Source organism: Pelophylax lessonae (assembly GCF_965119305.1).
Source record: "Pelophylax lessonae genome assembly, chromosome: 9".
Taxonomy (NCBI): domain Eukaryota; kingdom Metazoa; phylum Chordata; class Amphibia; order Anura; family Ranidae; genus Pelophylax; species Pelophylax lessonae.
The window spans coordinates 174,971,379-174,993,322 of record NC_138776.1 but is presented as its reverse complement, the minus strand read 5'-3'; the positions used below and the strand labels follow the sequence as shown (position 1 = coordinate 174,993,322).

General features: G+C 46.8%; 1 long non-coding RNA gene across 2 annotated transcripts in view; it reads right to left on the bottom strand.

Annotated features, from left to right (window-relative positions):
• LOC309564720 overlaps nt 1-21,744 on the bottom strand; it is a 626,554-nt gene extending 604,810 nt beyond the window's left edge. For both annotated transcript variants that reach the window (XR_014225761.1, XR_014225762.1), the window contains exon 1: nt 21,517-21,744. This is a non-coding gene — a long non-coding RNA (uncharacterized lncRNA). The remainder of the gene's footprint in view (nt 1-21,516) is intronic.
• Nucleotides 21,745-21,944: the final 200 nt, after the last annotated feature.

The window sequence follows — 21,944 nt, the reverse complement described above, 5'->3', positions numbered from 1 at the left end:
ATCGGACCCCTGACTGACATTTTTGACACTTTTGGGGGTACCAGTGACATTACTACAGTAATCAGTGCTATACATATGCACTGTTACTGTAAAAATGACACTGGCAGGGAAGGGGTTAACTTTATTGGAGAAGGAGGGGTTAAGTGTGTCCCTAAGGGCGTGCTTCTAACTGTTATGGGATGTGGCTGTTTGTGTAACTACAGAGATATACAATCCTACATAGCAGGACCGTATGATCTCTGTTCTTACACAGGGGAGAATGACAGGCGGCTTTGTTTACATTAGCCGCCTGCCTTTCTCCCTCTGTACCGGACGATCACGAGTGACCGGCGGACATCGGGTCCGACGGTCACACGCGCGGGGATCATAGTGAACGAGTGGGGGCGGGAGCGCGCCTCCGGCGGCGTGTGCTCGCCCCCTATTGGCTCGCAGATGAGTGACGTACCCATACGTCACTTTGCCTGCACGGGGGCTGACCGCCGCACTATATGTACTTGCGGCGGTTGGCAAGTGGTTAATAGTGTGTTATGTTGTACAGCTGTAATGTATGGTGAGTAAACTGTTCTGCATAAGTTAGGCTGGGTTCACACGTATGGGAATTGGATGCAGGTTTCATTCAATTTGCATACATGCGCTATCCTCTGTAGTTATTTATGTATGTATGTATATGTAGTTATATATGTATATTAGTTTTTATAGCAGCACCAGCGTTAGAAATGCATGTCTAGGGTGTGCCCCCCCCCCCCCAACTCTTTGTTTGTTATACATTTAGTCCTGACCAGACTCCTGGGGTTGAGCACCCCACTCTCCCACACCTGTACTTCGTTATCAGTGTCCACTAGTAAGCAGATATAGGAGGAGTCCCTGTATAGTGCAGTTGCACATCTCTCCCATGTAAGGAGTAAGTATCTCCAATGGTTCAGAGAGGTTGGATTTATCCTTCATTTAATTGATAGTGTAGGGGGAAACTGTAGCTATTCTGCTTTTAGTGATCTTTCTATATATCTGTGCCCTTCTTATTTTAAAGACTGTTGGAAACTGTGCATCTCACAATTATCACTGCAGTGCAATTGTCTTTCCTATGTTGCTAACAGAGTATTGCAAGAGTCACACAGATGTTTTATCTTTATCGTACAATACAGGACACAGGAATTGATTCATTGACCATGGGTTATACTGTATGCCCCTACTTTCAGGTGATTGGACACTTGAAAAATCTTTGGTCTGCTCCTTAATTTATCCATATGACCATTTCCTCTGCATCAGGCTCTATTTTATTGCTAGTGTCCTTTGGTGATGCACACCTTTTGCTCTGTTTGTTGCCAAATGTATTTTACCTCCTTTAACTGATGCTTCTATCAAGATCTGACTGCTTATTGCCCTTATAGCTCACTAGCAGTTTCTGGATCAGTTACTTTCATGCTCACTCTTGGAACTATTCCTGGACCAAGCAAAGCAAGCCTGTAGCCTTTGCTTCAGGCACTGGATCCTAAATTTGGCACTCACTTTAACATGTGGGGCAGTGAGTGTAGTTGGCCTGCAGGGTGCTCTACAGGTTCAGGGTCATGATTTATTCCAATGACACCCAGACCCTAAAGACCCTTTTGAGGACACACCCACTGGGATGGGCAGAGCCTGGAATGTAAACAGGACCAACAATATGGGCAACGTAAGAGAGGGTTTTCCTGTATTTAGCCTTACAATTAATGTTATTAGAGTACCTACCTGTTTAAATTTGGTGGTCTTTTTTAACCTCACTACTGAAAGTTTCTTTCCGTCTAGTAATGTGGTACTTTAATTTGATGCAGTGTGCGGCATATGGTCTGAGCACTGACAGGCTGACCCCCCACCCCTTCAATCACTGCAGCAATGCTGGCAGCTGTCATACGTCTGTTTCCCAAAGACAACCTCTGGATATGACGTTGAGCACGTGTACTCAACTTTTTTGGTCGACCATGGTGAGGCCTGTTCTGAGTGGGACATGTCCTGTTAAACCGCTGTATAGTCTTGGCCACCATGCTGCAGCTCAGTTTCAGAGTCCTGGCAATCTTCTTATAGCCTAGGCCAGGAGTATTGAATTAAAATTCATGAAGGTCCAGTAGGTAAAATTTTCTTGCAACCGAGGTCCGAATCAGATGTTTGGCTCTCAATAGCACCTCTGTACAATGCCCAAACATGGAACGTCTTTATGAGTGCCACATCACATGGTGCCACAGTACCATGCAGCTTGGTACGGCGCAATTAAAAAAAAAAACTGCTTTGGTTGCACAATGGAGACTAGGGTGAGAGATCTGGAACAAAAGTATGTGGCTGACCCTTCAGACTCGGCTAAAGCGGCATGGCAGGAGGCTCAATCTGCTTATGAGCACCTGCCGTCCTCGAAGGCCGAGAAGAAGCATTTTTTCTCTAAACAGGCATTTTTTGAGGAAGGAGAAAAGACTGGTCGTCTTTTGGCAAGGATTGCTTCCTCTCACCAACATTCCCCCATTGTGGGCGCACTTCAGTCTCCCAGGGGGGTCCTTGGTGAGCTTGCCTGAAGATGTCCTGGGGGGTGCTGGTTAACTTTATTGAAACCCTGTGTTCCCCCCAGATTGCATATTTACCGCTTTGACTGATAGGCAGAGACAGGGACTGTATGCACCACTCACTTTGGATGAATTGCAGGAGGCTGTATCCTTGTTCCCGAACTGTAAGGCACTGGGGGAGGGTGGTATCCCTATAGAGGTATACAAACAACATGCAGATGAAATCCTTCCACAGTTGTTGCAGGTCTTTAATGAGGCTAGTGAGTCTAGTGCTTTGCCCCTGTCTATGTTCAAGGCCACTGTAGTTCTAATTTTGAAACTGGGCAAAGATCCGGTTGATCCTGGGTCCTATAGACCATTTTTCTTACTACAGTGTGATGTTAAAATCTTAGCAAAAGTTCTGGCACTTAGACTAAATAGGGTAATTATGTCCCTAATACACTTTGACCAGGCAGGATTCATGCCCCAAAAATCCACCGCGATCAACATTCGGAGGTTGTTCCTGAACATGCAGTCCCGTGCCGACAATGTGGGGGCCAGGGCCTTGCTGTCTCTTGATGCCGCTAAGGCATTTGACAGTGTGGACTGGACCTACTTGTGGGCTGTTATGGGAAGATTTGGGTTTGGCCTGATTTTTTTTTCCTGGGTGAAACTCCTCTATGCTAAACCGCAGGCAGCTATTAGAAACCTGGGCCATGTCTCGCACAACTTTGTGTTGGGCAGAGATACTAGGCAGGGATGCCCCCTGTCCCCCCTCCTGTTCACCTTGGCCATTGAGCCTCTGGCGATTCGGATAAGATCTCATCCAGACATTCAAGGCTTCTGCTACGGGGATATTCATGAAAAGGTGATGCTGTATGCTGATTACACTTTGCTCTTTCTAGGTGATACAGATGCCTCACTTAGAGCAGCCATGGCTGCGATAGAGGACTTTGGGAAGTACTCTGGCCTCCTGATCAAGTGGTCCAAGTCCACTGATGCTCCTGGATGGGGATGGGTCTCAATGAGTGGCGCCCTCTTGCCCTGTCCCTGTCACGGATGTGTTCAGGTACCTTGGGGTACAGATATCCCCCTTGGTGCTTGACTTTAGCAGACTGAACTTTACCCCCATTCTTCAGAGGTTTCGAGATCATATTAAAACATGGAGCTCTCTGTGCCTGTCGGTTGCTGGTAGGGTTAACTTGATCAAATTGATATTCATGCCACAATTATTGTACCTGCTTCATAACTCCCCTATGGTGATCCCTTTAAAGACATTTAGACTGATTAATTCTATTTTTCGCAAATTGATTTGGAAATCCGGGACGCCATGGATTAAACTAGAGCACTTGCAAAGACCCAAGGATGAGGGAGGTCTGGCGTTGCCCAACCCCTGGTTATATAATTTGGCGGCTCAACAGCAACATTTAATAGGGGCGGCGGATGAAGGGGGGGGGGTTGGACACTTTGTCTCCCAACCCATCCCGGGGAATAATGAGATACATGACTCGCGAGGGGGCCCTTATTCACAACTTTGGAGGCACAAGTTTTCAGTAAACCTTATAAGGCCTTCCCCACCTATAGTCTCATTCAGAAGGTCTGGAACAAAGCCAAATATCTGCAGGGGGTGGAAGGATACACTGAGTATAGTCCCATATGGCTCAACGATACTTATTTGGAAATCGCTAAACTGCAGTCTGGGGCTCGCTGGAAGGAGTTTGGTGTGACACACTTTAAACACATTTTTTGTAATGGGATCCTATTTACGTTTTCTGAGCTACAGGTTGCCTACCATATTCCTTCCTCTATGTACTTTTTATATTTACAGCTCAGGCATGCGGTCAAGGCCCAGAGTGCATCCTCTGAATGGGTGTTATCCAAGGTCCTGATATTTGACATGGTTGGGGCGACGAGGTATCCAGGGGGTTCATTTCCCGGTGTTACTCCCACTTGCTACGGCTGCATTTGAAGCAGCACCCACTAGGGATGATGGCGAAGTGGGAGAGGGATTTGGGCCAGATGGACACTGAGCAGTGGGAGGAGACCTTCCAGACGGTAACAATCTGTTCCCTGAATGTTGCCCAGAGACTGACACAATTATACATAACACTTAGAGTCTACTATACCCCTCACCGACTACACTCCATGGGACTTCCGGTAGACCCGACTTGCGTGCGGGGCTGGAGAGACCATGGCGACCTTATTCACTTGCTTTGGCGATGCCCAAAGTTGCATCCCGACTGGAAGGGGGTGGTGCAGCTTCTTAAAAATGTGTTTCAGGTATCCTTGAAGGTTGCTCCATTGGAATGTTTGCTCGGCATATTGGATGAATATGATTGGGATAAATATGGTAAGGAAGCGATTCATAGGGCTCTATTTCAAGCTAGGAGATTAGTCATGGTACATTGGAAGGCAGAGGATCCCCCGACCTTGACAAACTGGATTGCTGCAATGGGTAGTGTTCTGAGAATGGAGAGGGTTATTTACCAACATAGGGAACTATGTCCAAATTTGAGAAATTGTGGGCACCATGGCTGAATACCCCAGGGCTCGCCCCAGGTGATCTGGTGATGGGCAGGTTACTGGGCTAAACCTATTGATTTGGATGGGTGGGAATCTGCGGGATGGTGATGTTCTCCATATATTGCTATTATAGGATGACGTGCTGTTACCTATGCGTATAATTGTTGTGATGCTGTTTAATACTGGTGCTGGCTTGCTTTTGATTGTTCTTGCTGTTATTCCTGAATCAATAAAGTTCTTATTTGGATTAAAAAAAAAAAGAAAAAAAAAAGGCCAGGGACTTATTTTTCTGCGTTTTTGCTTACAAGGCAGCCCACTGAAATAAATGGGCCGCCTACATGCTTTACGCAATAATGTGAACCTAGTCTACGATCCTTCACATCACAATCCTTTTTATTACATCAGTGCTCTCAGTCCTCCTGCACATCATCCCCCCTTCACACCTTTATATCACCCCCTACTTTAAATTGCAATTCCCAGCCCCTTTCATATCACCCACCCTTCACATTCCTGTTCTTGCCCCCTTTATAGTACCCCTCCTTCATATTGCAGTCCCCACCTTCTTCACATTCCTGTCCTCATCCCCTGTACAGCACCTCCCTTCACATTCCTGTCCTCATCCTCTTTATAGAACCCCCTGTAGCGGAATCTGGACACCCGACTGGGTATCTCCGCCAAGAACCTGCTTCCTAAGCTCTGGAACCTGAGATCTGTGAATCTGGCTATAGTTACCCCAAGAACTTGACAGTACAAGTTTTGGAGTCAAACTAGAATCAAACTGTTTACTGAAACACAAAGCACAAGGAGATATACACTCTGACAACCCCTCCCCCTTAGAGCCATTAGAGCAGACATAACTGTCCTCACCCCCTTTATAGCACCCCCCTTCACATAACTGTCTTTACCCCCTTTATAGCACCCCGCTTCACATACCTGTCCTCCCCCATTTTATCGCACCCCCTTCACATAGCTGTCCTCCCCCATTTTATTGCACCCCTCCTTGACAGCCCCCCATTAACATTCCTGTCCTCACCCCCCCCCCCCCGACATTCCTGTGCTCATCCCCTTTTTTTTTTAAAACCCCCCTTCACACTGCAGCCTCCAGCCGCCCTTCACATTTCAGTCATCACCCCCTTTGTAGAACCCCATCCTCCTTCATATCACTCCCTTTTAGAGTTGAGCGGACACCTGGATGTCCGTGTTCGGTGGGTCCGCCGAACTTGAAAAAAAAGTCCGGGTCCGTGACCCGGACTTTTTCCGAACTTGACCCGGACACCGAACCCCATTGAAGTCAATGGGGAACCGAACTTTCAGGCACTAAAATGGCTCTAAAAACCAATGGAAAGGGCTAGAGTGCTGCAAATGGCAGCAAAATGTAGTTAAGAGCATGGCAAGTGCTCTGCAAAAAAATGTGGATAGGGAAATAACTTAAAACAACAAAAAAAAACAGAAAAATAAAACAATTTTCTTCATCCGTGAAGGACAAGGCCCATATGGAGTAGGAGGGAGGTTGAGGTGGCGGTGGATGTGGCGGTGTAGGTGGAAGCGGCGGTGGAGGGGGACAAGGTAGCCAACACTGCTTTGTTTTAGTCATTTTAAATTAGGGTACACCCCAAAAGAGTGAGAAAAATCAAAAATATAACAATGGCTGGGTAAGGCCGGTATCCATCTCTATTCTGTACAAGGTCCGGACAAGTCCTGTGGGATCCATGCCTGGTTCATTTTAATGAATGTGAGCTTGTCCACATTGGCTCTGGACAGGCGGCTGCGCTTGTCTGTGATAACGCCCCCAGCCGTGCTAAATACACGTTCAGATAATACACTGGCTGCAGGGCACGCCAGCACCTCCAAGGCGTAAAGGGCAAGCTCAGGCCATGTGCCCAATTTGGAGACCCAGAAGTTGAAGGGGGCAGACCCGTCATTCACTACATGTAGGCGTGTGCACACATACTGCTCCACCATGTTGGTAAAATGCTGCCTCCTGCTAAGACGTTCCATATGAGCTGCTGGTGCTGCTGTTTGTTGTGGCGTGCTGACAAAGCTTTTCCACATTTCAGCCATGCTAACCCTGCCTTCTGAGGTGCTGGCGGTGCCCTGGTTGCGTTGGCGACCTCTTCCTCCTCCTCTGCCTTGGCCTTGTGCTTCCACTGTGGTCAGGTGGGAATTCCAGCAGCATCGCGTCTACCAGCGTGCGCTTGTACTTGCGCATCTTGCGATCACGCTCCAGTGAGTGAGTTAAGGACGGTACATTGTCCTTGTAATGGGGATCTAGCAGTGTGGCCACCCAGTAATCAGCACAAGTTAGAATGTGGGCAACTCGGCGGTTGTTGTGGAGACACTGCAGCATGTAATCGCTCATGTGTGCCAGGCTGCCCAGAGGCAACGAAAGGCTGTCCTCTGTGGGAGGTGTATCGTCTGTGTCCTCTGTATCCCCCCAGCCACGCACCAGTGATGGTCATGAGCTGGCCTGGGTGCCACCCTGCTGTGAACATGGTTCCATCTCCTCCTCCATCTCCTCCTCTTTATCCTCCAGAACTGTGCCCCTGCTGGACAATTGTGTACCTGGCATTTGTGGGTGCAGGAACCCACCCTCTGAGCCACTTGTGAATGACTGCCCTGAAAGCCTTGGAAATTATCCCTCTTCCTCCTCCTCCTGTGCCACATCCTCTTCCATCATCGCCCGATTCGTTTTTTCAAGGAGGCATAGAAGTGGGATAGTTAAGCTGACAACTGCGTCATCGGCACTGGCCATGTTGGTGGAGTACTCAAAACAGCGCAACAAGGCACACAGGTCTCGCATGGAGGCCCAGTTATTGGTGGTGAAGTGGTGCTGTTCTGCAGCTGAAACTCCACTATGGCCTGTTGCTTCTCGCACAGTCTTTCCAGCATGTGCAAGGTGGAGTTCCACCTTGTGGGCACGTCACATATGAGGCGGTGAGCGGGAAGGCCGAAGTTACACTGCAGCGCTGACAGGCGAGCAGCAGCAGGGTGAGAACGCCGAAAGTGCGCACAGACAGCCCGCACTTTTTGCAGCAGCTCTGACATATCGGGGTAATTTTTAAGGAACCTCTGCACCACCAAATTCAGCACATGCGCCAGGCAAGGGATGTGCGTCAAACTGGCTAGGCCCAGAGCTGCTATGAGATTTCGCCCGTTATCGCACACCACCAGGCCGGGCTTGAGGCTCGCTGGCAGCAACCACTCATCGGTCTGCTGTTTCATGCTCCTCCACAACTCCTGCACGGTGTGTGGTTTTTTCCCCCAAACAGGCAAGTTTTAAAACTGCCTGCTGCCGTTTACCCCTGGCTGTGCTGAAGTTGGTGGTGAAGGTGTTACGCTGACCGGATGAGGAGGCGGTAGAGGATGAGGAAGCGGAGTAGGAGGAGTTAGAAACAGGAGGCAAACTGAAGCGCCCTGCAATCCTCGTGGTGGAAGGACATGCGCCAAATTGCTATCTGCCTCAGGCCCAGCCGCCACTGCATTTACCCAGTGTGCCGTTAGGGAGATATAACGCCCCTGACCGTGCTTACTGGTCCACGTATCGGTAGTTAGGTGGACCTTGCCACAGATGGCGTTGCGCAGTGCACACCTGATTTTTTCCCCCACTTGGTTGTGCAGGGAAGGGATGGCTTGCCTGGAAAAGTAGTGGCGGCTGGGCACGACGTGCTGTGGGACAGCCACCGACATAAGGCTTTTAAAACTGTGCGTCTCCACCAGACGGAATGACAGCATTTCAAAGGCCAAGCATTTTGAAATGCTGGCATTCAGGGCCAGGGATCGCGGGTGGATAGGGGGGTACTTCCTCTTCCTCTGAAGTGTTTGGGAGATGGAAAGCTGAACGCTTCCACGGGACATTGTGGAGATGGTTGGTGACCCAGGTGGTGGTGTTGCTGTCTGCGGGGTGGCAGGTGCCGGTATCACTACAGAGGAGGATGAAGAGGCCGAGACTACAGCAGAAGAGGAAGCAGGAGAAGCAAGAGACCTTTCTTGGTTTTGAAGGTGTCTACTCCACTGCAGCTCGTGCTTTGCACTTAGATGCCTGATCATGCAGGTTGTGCTCAGGTTGAGAAGGTTTATGCCTCGCTTCAGACTCTGATTGCACAGCGTGCAAACCACTCGTGTCCTGTCATCAGCACATTGTCTGAAGAACTTCCACGCTAGAGAACTCCTTTGACCTGGCTTTAGTGCACTCGGTCCCTGCTCCCTTTTCTGCTGTGCTGGTGGCTCTGTGCGACCACCGCCTCTTCCTCCAAACTACTCAGGTCACCTGCATGACCTTCATTCCATGTGGGGTCGAGGACCTCATCGTCCACCACATCATCTTCCACCCAGTCTTCACCCCTGCCCTCCTTGTTGGTCTCCACAATTCTGAGTGCCGCAGCAGTTGACACCTGCGTTTCGTCATCATCGGAGACGTGCTGCGATGGTCCTTCCATGTGCTCATCTTGAGAAATAAGTTGTTGGGCATCGCCGCACTCAATCTCTTCCACTTCTGGGGCAGAGCTAGGTGGATGGCCCTGGGAAACCCTGCTGACAGAGTCATCAAAAAGAAGAAGAGACTGCTGCATGACTTGGGGCTCAGACTGCTTGTCTGATTTGCAAGGGGTGAGGTGAAAGACGGTTGGACATCGGCTGCAGGTGCCAACTCTGACCTTTCTGCAGTAGACTGGGTGGGAGACAATGTGAAGGAACTGGAGGCACTGTCAGCAACCCAATCTACTATCGCCTGTACTTCAAAAAAGGAGTAAAACAAGAACCAAGGTCCTGTCCAACCCACTCAGCGCTTATGTATTATGCAATACTTAAATAGAATGGCTAAAACCTCCTGTGAACAGAGCAGGATAATGGATCTCAAGAGCCAATATTCATACAAAGCTGCTGCTATATTAATTACAGTATCTAGAAAAGGTGCGTACAAGAACAGAAGCCCATATATGCACTAGCAGCGCTAAAAAGTCCTTATATCAAGGGCAGCGAATATATAGCTGAATTGATTGCAAGTAGATCTTATTTCGCGCCAGACTTGGACGGCGTGACGTAGGACCTCCAAACACTGTGTAGGGTTACCTAGGTGGCCGCGTGCTCACGCCCTGATGCGTTTCATCATCACGGACTTCGACTGAGGGCATCTGAGACGTCACACCGTCCAAGTCAGGCGCGAACCGGGAAGTCGGCTTCTGAGTCACCCGGACTGTGCGGCTCAGTGGAGACAGCGTTGTCAGTGGGAGGATCAGGGGAATACCTTCGGTATACCATTCTGCCTGGAAATCTTTTATCCCATGTGAGTGTGATTCTTTTTAACAATAAAAGCTTTGGTGTGTACATGTTACGCTATGGGTCCCAATCATTCTCTTTGCATGTGAGAGGAGATGAGGAGGCGCTGATTACTATTTTACCAGCTGAGACTCAGAATATAAGGTGGATCGCCATTGGACAGTGGAGGATCACTTGTTTGATTCAAAGCGCTTGACCTAAGCATTAAGGGTACGTGTTTACTAGCTAGGGGTGAGCACAGCGGTGTGGTGAAGGCTCTTGGTGGCTGTTGTGGTGAAAGTAAAGGAGATATTCTGTGTCTACACTGCACCATTTCCACCCGGTTCCATCAGGATAAGAGACTTTGGTTTCACCATTTTTTGCATGACCAGCTTTTATGAACTCAGATGAATAATACTGAATAAGATCTACTTGCAATCAATTCAGCTATATATTCACTGCCCTTGATATAAGGACTTTTTAGCGCTGCTAGTGTATATATGGGCTTCTGTTCTTGTACGCACCTTTTCTATCGCCTGTACTTGTTCTTGGCTCAACACTTGTAGAGGCGCATGATGCCCTACCGAATACTGCTGCAGGTTCTGTCGCCTACTCACACTTGAGGAATGTGTTTCACTTGTGCGTGTAGCTGGCACAGATCGACCACGTCCTCTCCTTGCAACAGGAGCTCTACTAGCAGCACCACGACCCAGGCCACGGCCCCTATTTGACATTCTCCTCATAGTTCTGTAATTTATGATCTTGCCCTAGAAAGGTGTTTATTGAATAGCGGAACAAAACAACAACAGTATCCCACGGGTGTATCTCACAGTCAAATATGCAAAGTATGCCGCAATTTAATTTTTTTTACCCAAAAAGGGTGTTTATTAAATAGCGAAATAGAAAAACAGTATACAAATACAACGGGTGTATCTCACAGTCAAATATGCTAAGTATGCTGCAATTTAATTTTTTTCACCCCAAAAGGGTGTATATTGAATAGTGGTATATAAAACGATGTATCTCACATGTACAAACACAGACTAGGCCCCGATTACAATTTTTTGTACCCTAAAGGGAGGATGAGGAAGAGGAGTAAAAGTAGAAGGAGTTCGGAACAGGAGGCAAACTGAAGCGCCCTGCAATCCTCGGCGGTGGAAGGAGATGCGCCAAACAAATTTAAAAGGTGTATCTCACACGTACCGATACAGACTATGCCGCAATTTAATTTTTTCACCCCAAAAGAGTGTATATTGAATAGCGGAATAGAAAAACGTATACAAAACGGTGTATCTCACACGTACAAACACAGACTAGGCCCCAATTACAATTTTTTGTACCCTAAAGGGAGGATGAGGATGAGGAAGAGGAGTAGGAGGAGTTCGGAACAGGAGGCAAACTGAAGCGCCCTGCAATCCTCGGCGGTGGAAGGAGATGCGCCAAACAAATTTAAAAGGTGCATCTCACACGTACCGATACAGACTATGCTGCAATTTAATTTTTTTCACCCCAAAAGGGTGTATATTGAATAGCGGAATAGAAAAAAGTATATAAAACGGTGTATCTCACACGTACAAACACAGACTAGGCCCCGATTACAATTTTTTGTACCCTAAAGCATGGGTGTCCAACCTTTTGGCTTCTCTGGGCCACATTGAGTGTAGAGAAATTTTCTCGGGCTGCATATAAAATATATACTATAGTTAAGGCATATAAGTAATAACACCCCGTCGCGCCGCCCCCTCGCACTAATTTAACACAACTAGAGGATAATCAAATGAAATGGAATCAGAATACAGAGGTTTACTTCTTCTGAGAAATATTAAAGGAACACTCTAACCACCATGACCACTGCAGTGATTTGAAGTGGTGATGGTGGTAGAAGTCAGAAAAACTGCACATGCTGGGATATTTACAGTTATGTGCTGGGGGATAGTTGCACCCCTAGCACAAGTGACTTAGGCAGCCAGAAAATGTCATGTCCTTATTCATACATGTATGAACAAGGACATGACATATTACGACAAAACACAACTAGTTATTAAAAAACACATTGCAACAATTTACACACGCTAATGCACATACCTTTTCTACTTATTTTGCAGACTGCTGGCGGGTAATGCTGGCGGGTTACTGCTGGCGGGTAATGCTGGCACTGCTGGTGGGTAAAACTAGTCATGCGGGTACTGCTGGTCATGACGTCGGGTACTGCTGGAGGAAGCAGCGGCTGTAGTAGAGAGCCAGTGCAGCCTCACAAGTGCCCATCAATGCAGCCTCACCAGTGCCCATCAATGTAGCCGCACCAGTGCCCATCAATGTAGCCTCACCAGTGCCCATCAATGTAGCCTCACCAGTGCCCATCAAAGTAGCCGCACCTGTGCCCATCAATGCAGCCGCACCAGTGCCCATCACTGTGGGTCCTGCTGGCCGCTGGCCTGTAGGTTCTGCTGGGTGCTTGCCATGGCCTTTGGGTCCTGCTGGCTGCTGGCCTGTAGGTTCTGCTGGGAGTTGGCCATAACCTGTGGGCCACAGGCCATGACCAGCTCCTAGCAGGACCCACAGGCCATGGTCAGCAGGACCCCACAGGCCGTGGCCAGCAGGACCCCACAGGCCGTGGCCAGCAGGACCCCACAGGCCGTGGCCAGCAGGACCCCACAGGCCATGGCCAGCAGGACCCACAGTGTTGAGGGCTATTTTGAGGTTGCTGGGTGCTGGCCTGTAGGTTCTGCTGGGAGGTGGCCATGGCTTGTGTGTCCTGCTGGCCACTGGTCTGTAGGTTCTGCTGGGTGCTGGCCACTGGTCTGTAGGTTCTGCTGGGTGCTGGCCTGTAGGTTCTGCTGGGAGTTGGCCATAACCTGAGGGCCACAGGCCATGACCAGCTCCTAGCAGGACCCACAGGCCTTGGCCAGCAGGACCCCACAGGCCATGACCAGCTCCTAGCAGGACCCACAGGCCATGGCCAGCAGGACCCCACAGGCCATGACCAGCTCCTAGCAGGACCCACAGACCGTGGCCAGCAGGACCCGCAGGCCATGGCCAGCAGGACCCCACAGGCCGTGGCCAGCAGGACCCCACAGGCCGTGGCCAGCAGGACCCCACAGGCCATGGCCAGCAGAATCCACAGGCCGTGGCAGCAGGACCCACAGTGTTGAGGGCTATTTTGAGGTTGCTGGGTGGGCTGTGGGCTATTTTGAGGTTGCTGGGTGGGCACTGGGGCAGGATAAACAGGGGTTATATAGATGGGATGTGGGGGTCATATGGGGGTGTCAGGGTCTCACCTCAGAAATGGCAGCTGCCAACTCAGCAAGTCCCTGCATGGCCTCCTCCAGTCCTGGGGGTGGGGGGGTGGATGCTCCTGTCCTGGGGTTAAGTAAAATTGCCAGTGCTCAGCCCCACAGCCTCAATCAATTCACATGTGTCCTCCCTAGTGCGCCCTGCCTCTGCCTGCCTCAAAGATCTGGGAGTTGTAGTTTCCTGTCTGGCTGCGCTGCTCTCAAGTCTCCACCCACCTGGAGATTGAGCACGGCCGTGGACTACAACTCCCAGAATGCATCAGCGCCACTGCAGAAGCCACAAGAAGAAAAAAAAATTGTGAAGGCAGGAGACTGTCCGCAGCCAGTGGGCCGCATTGCCTGTGACTCCGGGCCGCATGCGGCCCGCGGGCCGCAGGTTGGACATGCCTGCCCTAAAGGGAGGATGAGGATGAGGAAGAGGAGTAAAAGTAGGAGGAGTTCAGAACAGGAGGCAAACTGGAGCGCCCTGCAATCCTCGGCGGTGGAAGGAGATGCGCCAAACAAATTTAAAAGGTGTATCTCACACGTACCGATACAGACTATGCCGCAATTTCATTTTTTTCACCCCAAAAGGGTGTATATTGAATAGCGGAATAGAAAAAAGTATATAAAACGGTGTATCTCACACGTACAAACACAGACTAGGCCCCGATTACAATTTTTTGTACCCTAAAGGGAGGATGAGGATGAGGAAGAGGAGTAGGAGGAGTTTTCGGAACAGGAGGCAAACTGAAGCGCCCTGCAGTCCTCGGCGGTGGAAGGAGATGCGCCAAACAAATTTAAAAGGTGTATCTCACACGTACCGATACAGACTATGCCGCAATTTAATTTTTTTTACCCCCAAAAGGGTGTTTATTAAATAGCGGAATAGAACAACAGTATACAACGGGTATATCTTACAGGAACGTGTGAATTAAATATTTTTTATTTTTCACTTAAATTGTTGATTTTTGAATAGCAGATGTGAACACAGCAGTGTCTTATGTTTTATCTCACGGTCAGCAGGCTATGAAGGAAAAAATTAAAAAAAAAAAAAAAAATTCCCCTTTAAATTTGTAATTTTTAAATAGCAGATTAGAACAGCACTGTGTGTAAAGGCTGTATGTCACAGTAGCGTATGAATGAAAAAATTAATAATTATTTTTCACTTTAATTGGTGATTTTTCAATAGCAGATGTGAACACAGCAGTGTCTTATATTTTATGTCACGGTCAACTGCAGGCTATGAAGGAAAAAAAAAAAAAATTCCCCTTTAAATTTGTAATTTTTAAATAGCAGATTAGAACAGCACTGTGTAGTAAAATATAGCTGAATGCTGCACACAACAGACTGATAAAAAAAAAAAATTTTCTCCCTCCTCCTCCTCAGTGGGCTCAAGTGAGGGCAAAAAGATCCCCCACACAGCAAAATCGATGTAGATCGCTAACGGACGATTGTTCTGTCCTGTGTCTCCTAATCTCTCCCTGTCTGCTCTCTCCAGCCTGTCCCTAAAATGCTTTTCTATCTTTCCCTGCCTACACTCCGTTCTGTCCCTACATTCTTTTCTAACAGCCACAATGTTTTTTTTTTTCCTGTCTCTGTCCCTAATCAGCAGCAGCCAGCACCGTTGTGTGTGCTCTCTCCCTACACTAGAACAGACTGACGCGCACCGCGCTGTGTCTCTAGCTTATAAAGACCTGGGTCACATGCTTCAGCTGGCCAATCACAGCCATGCCATTAGTAGGCATGGCTGTGATGGCTTCTATGGCACACCAGTTAAACGCTTGTTGATTGGCTGTTGAAACCGCACCATTACATACAAAACAGGAAATAAAATTACCGAACACGGATTTTAAACCCAAATATACAGTAAAGTTTTCGGGTCCATGTCCGAGGTAACAAAAATCCAATTATCCGGTACGGACCCCAACAATACAGTCCGTGTTCGCTCAACCCTAGCTATCACCTAGCTGAGTTCCTAAAGGACACTCGGGGTTAAGCCATCTGGTCCTGGTGACTTTTTATGTCAAGTTTTTCAGGTCTATTTCTGATACTATGTTCTGTTGGCCATGAGGGTGCATTCTGTGACGTTTTATTAGCATTACAGCCTTTGTTACTATATCCCCACCTTTTCTTTTGTGAAAACTGAGGAGAAGAATGCATTTAAAAGCTATGCCTTCTCTTTGTCTTTTGTAACCAAATTCCCTTCATCATCCTTTATGGGGCCAATATGATCTGGCCTCACTTTCTTACTGTTTATATATTTAAAGAATTTCTTGTTTTTTTTTTTTTCTCTCCTCTGCTATGTGCCTGTAAGAGACATTCAGCTGGACCCAAACAGGTGTTGGCGCGCATGCCCAGGCACATTAGTGTGTGCACAGGACGAAATTTGCACGTGTGCACACGCGCACACATTGGCGCCAAATGGGCTATTTAAGCTGAGCAGTGACCGGAGCACATTGCTGAGTGGTCCTTCAGCTTGTTCCTATTCACCTGTGCTGACTCGGCTTGCCCTTGACTCTCCTTTGGATTCCTGCCTGCCTACCAGTGACCCCGGCCTGTGATTGACCTTGCTCTTGTCTTATGCTTTTGTACCTCGCTGCCAGATTGTGTACCGACTTCGGCTTGAATCCTGACACTACTTCCATCTCACATTCCTGTAACCGCGTTGCCCGGCTGTTGACGACTCCTTGGCTTGTGTTCCGGCTATGCTCCTGCCTTCTCAACCAGCATCACGGAGTTCCAGGTGCTCATCCGGTGATCCACGGCCAATGGTCTTCTGCCAAGGCACAGCCAGTGCCACCTGCTATACCGGTCCTCGTGCCACTCTGTGCCCCACACCGCTTTTCATCTCTACCAGCGGTGCTGGACAGGAGGTGCAAGAGAAGCCCCCTCTACAGCTCGATCTCCACCAGGTACGTGATAGTGCCTTTCGTGGTCTTTTTTAGCTGCCCTCGTTGCTCTCTAACATTTCTTGTTGCATTCTTTGTATTGTTAGAATGCTGACAAAGACCCCCCAGCCTTTTATCTTTTAAAGGCCTTATCTTTTGCTTTTATATGCATTTTTACGTTAGAGTTTAGCCACCCAAGACTGATTCCATGAAGAAAATGGCATAATTAACAATTTACTACAGCAGTATATTGAACATCAGAACTGGTAAGTTTGCTATATTTCAATAATTTGGTACCCCATTGCAGTTTGTATAATAAAACAAGGAAATATTTTTAGAGAAAGCAATTTTAAGTTTTAATTAAGATTTAATAGATTTAAAATCAGATGCGTTGTAAGTATTTTGCAGAGAAATAAATTAGCATCTCAGACTTGGGCTCAAGCATGACGTCTTCATTAATCACAGCAAAAACTTCATTTGCCCTGGCAAGGATCACAGGGATCAGGACAGCAGGAGACAGGGACAACACAAGGGTTGCAAGGATTGCATGGATCTGCCAAGAAAGAAATCTTTAATTAGTAATAAATTACTGCTTAGTGTAAAATATACAGTATTTTCACAATTGACTACAGGTTTATTATGTTTATCTAGCAGCTATGGTAAAATGTAAATAGCAAGTTCAATTTCCCAAATGCCTTAAATTTAGTCATGGTTTCTTTTTCTATGTGTAGATTCATTTTTCAGATAGGAGATTAGGTTTTTAGCCAAACTTTTTTTTTTCGATCAGTTTCCAGGAGAGAGCATTTTCTTGGAACCAACATCAATGGGGTTGTAGATAATTCGTTTTTTTTTTTTAACTCTGGCAATTTCCAGTGTTCAGCAGCAAATATGTTTACTCAACTCCGACTTAAGTTAGTTAAACATGTCTAGATTTCTCTTGTTCAACCCTTAGGCTGAATGAGATAAAATCATTAGATTCCTCTATTTAGACTGTTTAGTGTAGATGGAGGAGTCTTCACTACTGCATTGTAATTAATCAGTCCAGCATCCCAGCTGCTTGAATGAATGAATGAAAGATGAATTATTACAATTTGTGACTTTGATACATACCGAGTTATGAACAGTTTCATGATCTCAATGTTTTGTCCTGAGTGGTTTATTAAAGACAAAGTGATTTGCTATGACACACAAAGGTCCAATCTTCAGAACATCACTTACATGAAAAGCCACCAGAAGCCACAATAGCACTGGTGGCTAGGACCTCTGGAATGTAATACTGCTCTACGGCCGTTTCGCGTGAAAACGATTCCTCAGGAGCAGTTAACATACATGACAGGGATTCTTTTATATGGCATCCTCACCTGTTACAGTGGGTTCTGGTGGCTTTTCATGTAAGTGATGTTTTGAAGATTGGACCTTTGTGTATGGCTTTTTCTTGTTTTTAGTTGTCTTTTAATAAATACTACACTATGGAAAGCATTTTCTCTCTTGCATATCTATTGATATAACTTCCTGCTGGTTGGAGTACTTGAAGGAATTTTCTCCGGTGTCATCCTCTCTTCTGATTTGCTTTCTGGCTCAAGACCTGCTCTATAATATACAAAAACGCATTAGCTGTCCTAATAAGACAGCAACATGGTCTGGTGAGTGCGCATTTCTGTTTTTGGGTGAAGCACCACTGGTGGAGGATTGACCTTGTTTACACTGACACTGATTATCCATATGGACTTTTTTTGCAGTTTTATGGACTGAGTTCATTATTTTTGATCATATGCACTATATGTTCACTAATTTTATGTTTTAGCACTGCATCCTATTTTTTCACAATTACACTTTATCCACAGACAATTCCAAGAGTTGAGGAGTTGGAAAATGTTCCCCTTGAAGCCTGCCCCATTTCCTTCTCTTTAGCTCCAGTACCCCAACCCTCCTCTTTTAAGTATTCCTCTTCTGCCTCCTGCTGCCTTTCCTCATAATATGCGTAAAGTATGGAATGAATATGAGGAGGATTGATGGCTTTTTGCTGCTGATTTGTCCTACTGAAGTGCTGCTTCTGCTGAGTTCTGTGTTGCAGAGTCATGTGTTTCCTCATGAATGTGGTGCCCTAATAACTGATACTTTTACAACAACTGATATTCTGTAGGCAGAAACATTTTAAAAAAAAGTCCAAACTGCAGAGCTCTACGGATCATCCCCAGGAATAGTAGTGGTCTGTACATGTAGGGGAGTGCCGCCAGGCAGGGCCGTCTTTAAGGCAGGACAAAAGGGGGCACCTGCCCAGGGCCCTGTCAATGTTGAGGGGTCCAACATCCTAACAATCCATCCCTGTTACATAATGCAGCTGCAGGGAAAGGGAATTAGTAAGCGGCAGTGTCCTTGGCTGACAGCGGGAGCTGGCCGAGTGGAGAGACATACTGACAAGCAGTGGAATTGGCCAGAGGAGTGAGAGAGGATCGCTATGAGGAGGCAATGACATAGACAGCATGGATGAGCAGAAAGTCGGTGGGTGGCAGGAGTTACATCCGAATGGGAATGTGTGCTTGGCTTTTCATCACCTTTCTCTGCCCCTCTGCTTGCTGTTAACGTCACCAGCCCTGCATGTACATAACACCGATCAGTCGGCCGGCACTGATGAGCGGACAGCTGGTATGTTTTGTGATTACCAATCCGAATGAGCTAGTTTGCCCTGCTGTATTGAACTTTCACTGCTTTAGCCAGTAAATTATCACTTATCTGCCTCTCTGCTCATTGACAGTACTGTTTTGAATGTTTTCCTGGTCGGCTTCATTAACCCCATCTTTTCTGCCACATAATACATTCTGCTGCAAGGGAAAACTTCTACTCTGGCAAGGGGACTGTTGTGTGTTTGTAGCATATTCTATCTAGCAACCAATTAGTTAGCAGTAATGATGTGCAGTAACCTGTAGCAACCAATCATTAATAATGATGTATAGTAACCTCTAGCCACCAATCAGCACAGTACTGATATGTAGTAACCTCTAGCAACCAATCAGTGAGTGGTAATAATATGCAGTAATCTCTAGCAGCCAACCAGTTTAAAGTAATGATGTGCAGTAACCGCTAGCAACCAGTGAGCAGTAATGATGTACAGTAACCTCTAGCAACCAATCAGCTGTAATGATATGCAGTAACCTCTAGCAACCAATCAGTGAGTGGTAATAATATGCAGTAATCTCTAGCAGCCAATCATTTTGCAGTAATGATGTGCAGTGACCACTAGCAACCAGTCAGTGAGCAATCGCTGCCTTATCTGCTGCAGTAAACTGATTTTGAGTTTAGCTGCTATTTATTGTATCTCTCAGCAGGTGGAGAGCAAAATTGCATGGTGGGAGCTGGGGGGGGGGGGGGGGGGCAATAAATTGCTTGCCCAGGGTCCAATCAATGTTAAAGACGGGCCCTCCTGCCAGGTGGATAAGGACAGCTTGCAGGATATCTGCCTCTCACCTTAGGCCTCACATTTTTATTAAAGGGGACTGCCTGAATATATAGGCAGCTATGAAAAAACAACAGAATAAATATATGCACTTTGGTGCACACTATACTGCACACGTATTTAATCTTGACTTATTTTAAAGCATACATCATACAGGGATATTATGGGCAATCATGCCTTTCTCTTCTTTACCTTGTTGGCGAACATGGTGGTGGTTGCCACGTTGACCCTGAGGTTTACATGCTGAAAAAAAACCAAACGTACATCAGTGAAAAACTCCAGGCAATTATTAACAGCAATGTTATTAATAAAATAAATTTCGTAAAGTCAAAATGCATCCCTCTGTCCCTCAAATGCTCCCCTCATCAGGAGTTAGGTGCTGGTTTGGAGTCCAACACTCCTCCACACATATTTCAGTACAATCCAAAAGAAAAGCCACTTTTTAATAATGTCTACACAGGCGAAACGTCATTCAACCAATAAGCTTCAGCAATTGGTCATGCCCCAGGTTCACCCATCTAACATGTTTACACCTTATGGGCTTAACCATAGAGGGTCCTGGGGTCCATGTGCTGAAAGTGATTGTAAATATATTTTTATACTTTTTAAATAACAAACATGTTATCCTTACCGGCTCTGTGCAATGATTTTGCAAAGAACAGCCTCGATCCTCCTTCTCCCCCTTCCGAGTGGCCCCATAGAAAGTCGCTTGCTATGGGGGCACTCGTACGGGCTTGATTCCGAGCCAGAATGTGTGCGTCTATTGACATACACAGCGTGACTCGGCCCTGCCCCCCCCCCCCCACTCCCTTCTCGCTGTATTTGATTGACAGCAGCAGGAGCCAACGGCTCCCTCTGCTGCCTCCTTGTCCAGTTATGATAGAGAGAGCAAATCAAAATTGAGCAAAGAGTGGGGATGGGGGTGGGGCTGAGCCACACTGTCTGTGTCCAAGGATGCAGGCAGTGTGGCTCAGGAGCGACTTTCTATGGCGGTCTATCAAGAGGAGGAGGAGCAGAGAGTGCCAGTGGGGGACCTGAGAAGAAGAAGATTGGAGCCACACTGGGAAAAACCATTGCAATGAGCAGCTAAGTATAACATGTTTGTTATTTTTTTTTAAAAAAATCAAGCTTTATAAACCCTTTAAAGAGGGATTGTTGGTTTCCTGGTCCCCCCCCCCCCCCCCCATGATGGGCTCAGTGGTTTCTCCTATTGACCTCTACATCACTGCAGGAAAAGATAAAGACCTAGGGGCGGGTGGTGGGAACCATTGAGTGCAGTGACAGGCCAGAAATACACTGCAGAAAATATGACTCTCTTTAATCTTCAAGAAGTGATTTCTCTTTATTACAGTGCCATCACAGGTAGTGGAGGTAAGTATTTACGATTTTCATGCAGGAGCACTTTTATTGGCAGTTGGAATTTAGCAGCAGAGTCAGTCTAATGGTAATTTCCAGCAAAAATTGTTGTAACTGATTCATAAGTGATAACTGACATAAGTATCCACACTTAATAGCCAATTGCAAGAAAGCATTATTTATACAATAGAATGTAGTACATAAAGCCTAAGTAATACATGTATTTGTTTAAAAAAATGATGTTGCATTGATAAATTACTTACGGTCTTGGCATGGATCTTTGCAGATTGCGGTTCTTTGGCAAGGGTTCTGGCATGGATCTTGGCATTTGATCTTCTGGCTGACACATTTTTTTGTTCCAGACATATCTGCTTGTAGATTTGGTTTTCCTTCTTAGAAAATAAAGAAGCTTGAAGAGAATTTGTTGTATGAACAGCTTTCAATCTGCTCTTTTTATATATATGTGAGAGGAAATGGAATGAGGGCAAATTCTTCCCTGGCTGGTCAAAACAAATTAAGAAGGCATTTCAACACATGCCATTCACATGCTTATTATTTATTAGCCGGTGCTCCTTGCTAATGAGGAAATTGCATATTACATATTTCCTTATTATTATCATGGCTCACTAATGAATTATGAGCCTCCAAATCTTGGTCACATGACCGGCCTGAAGATCTCTGAAAAAGGTAT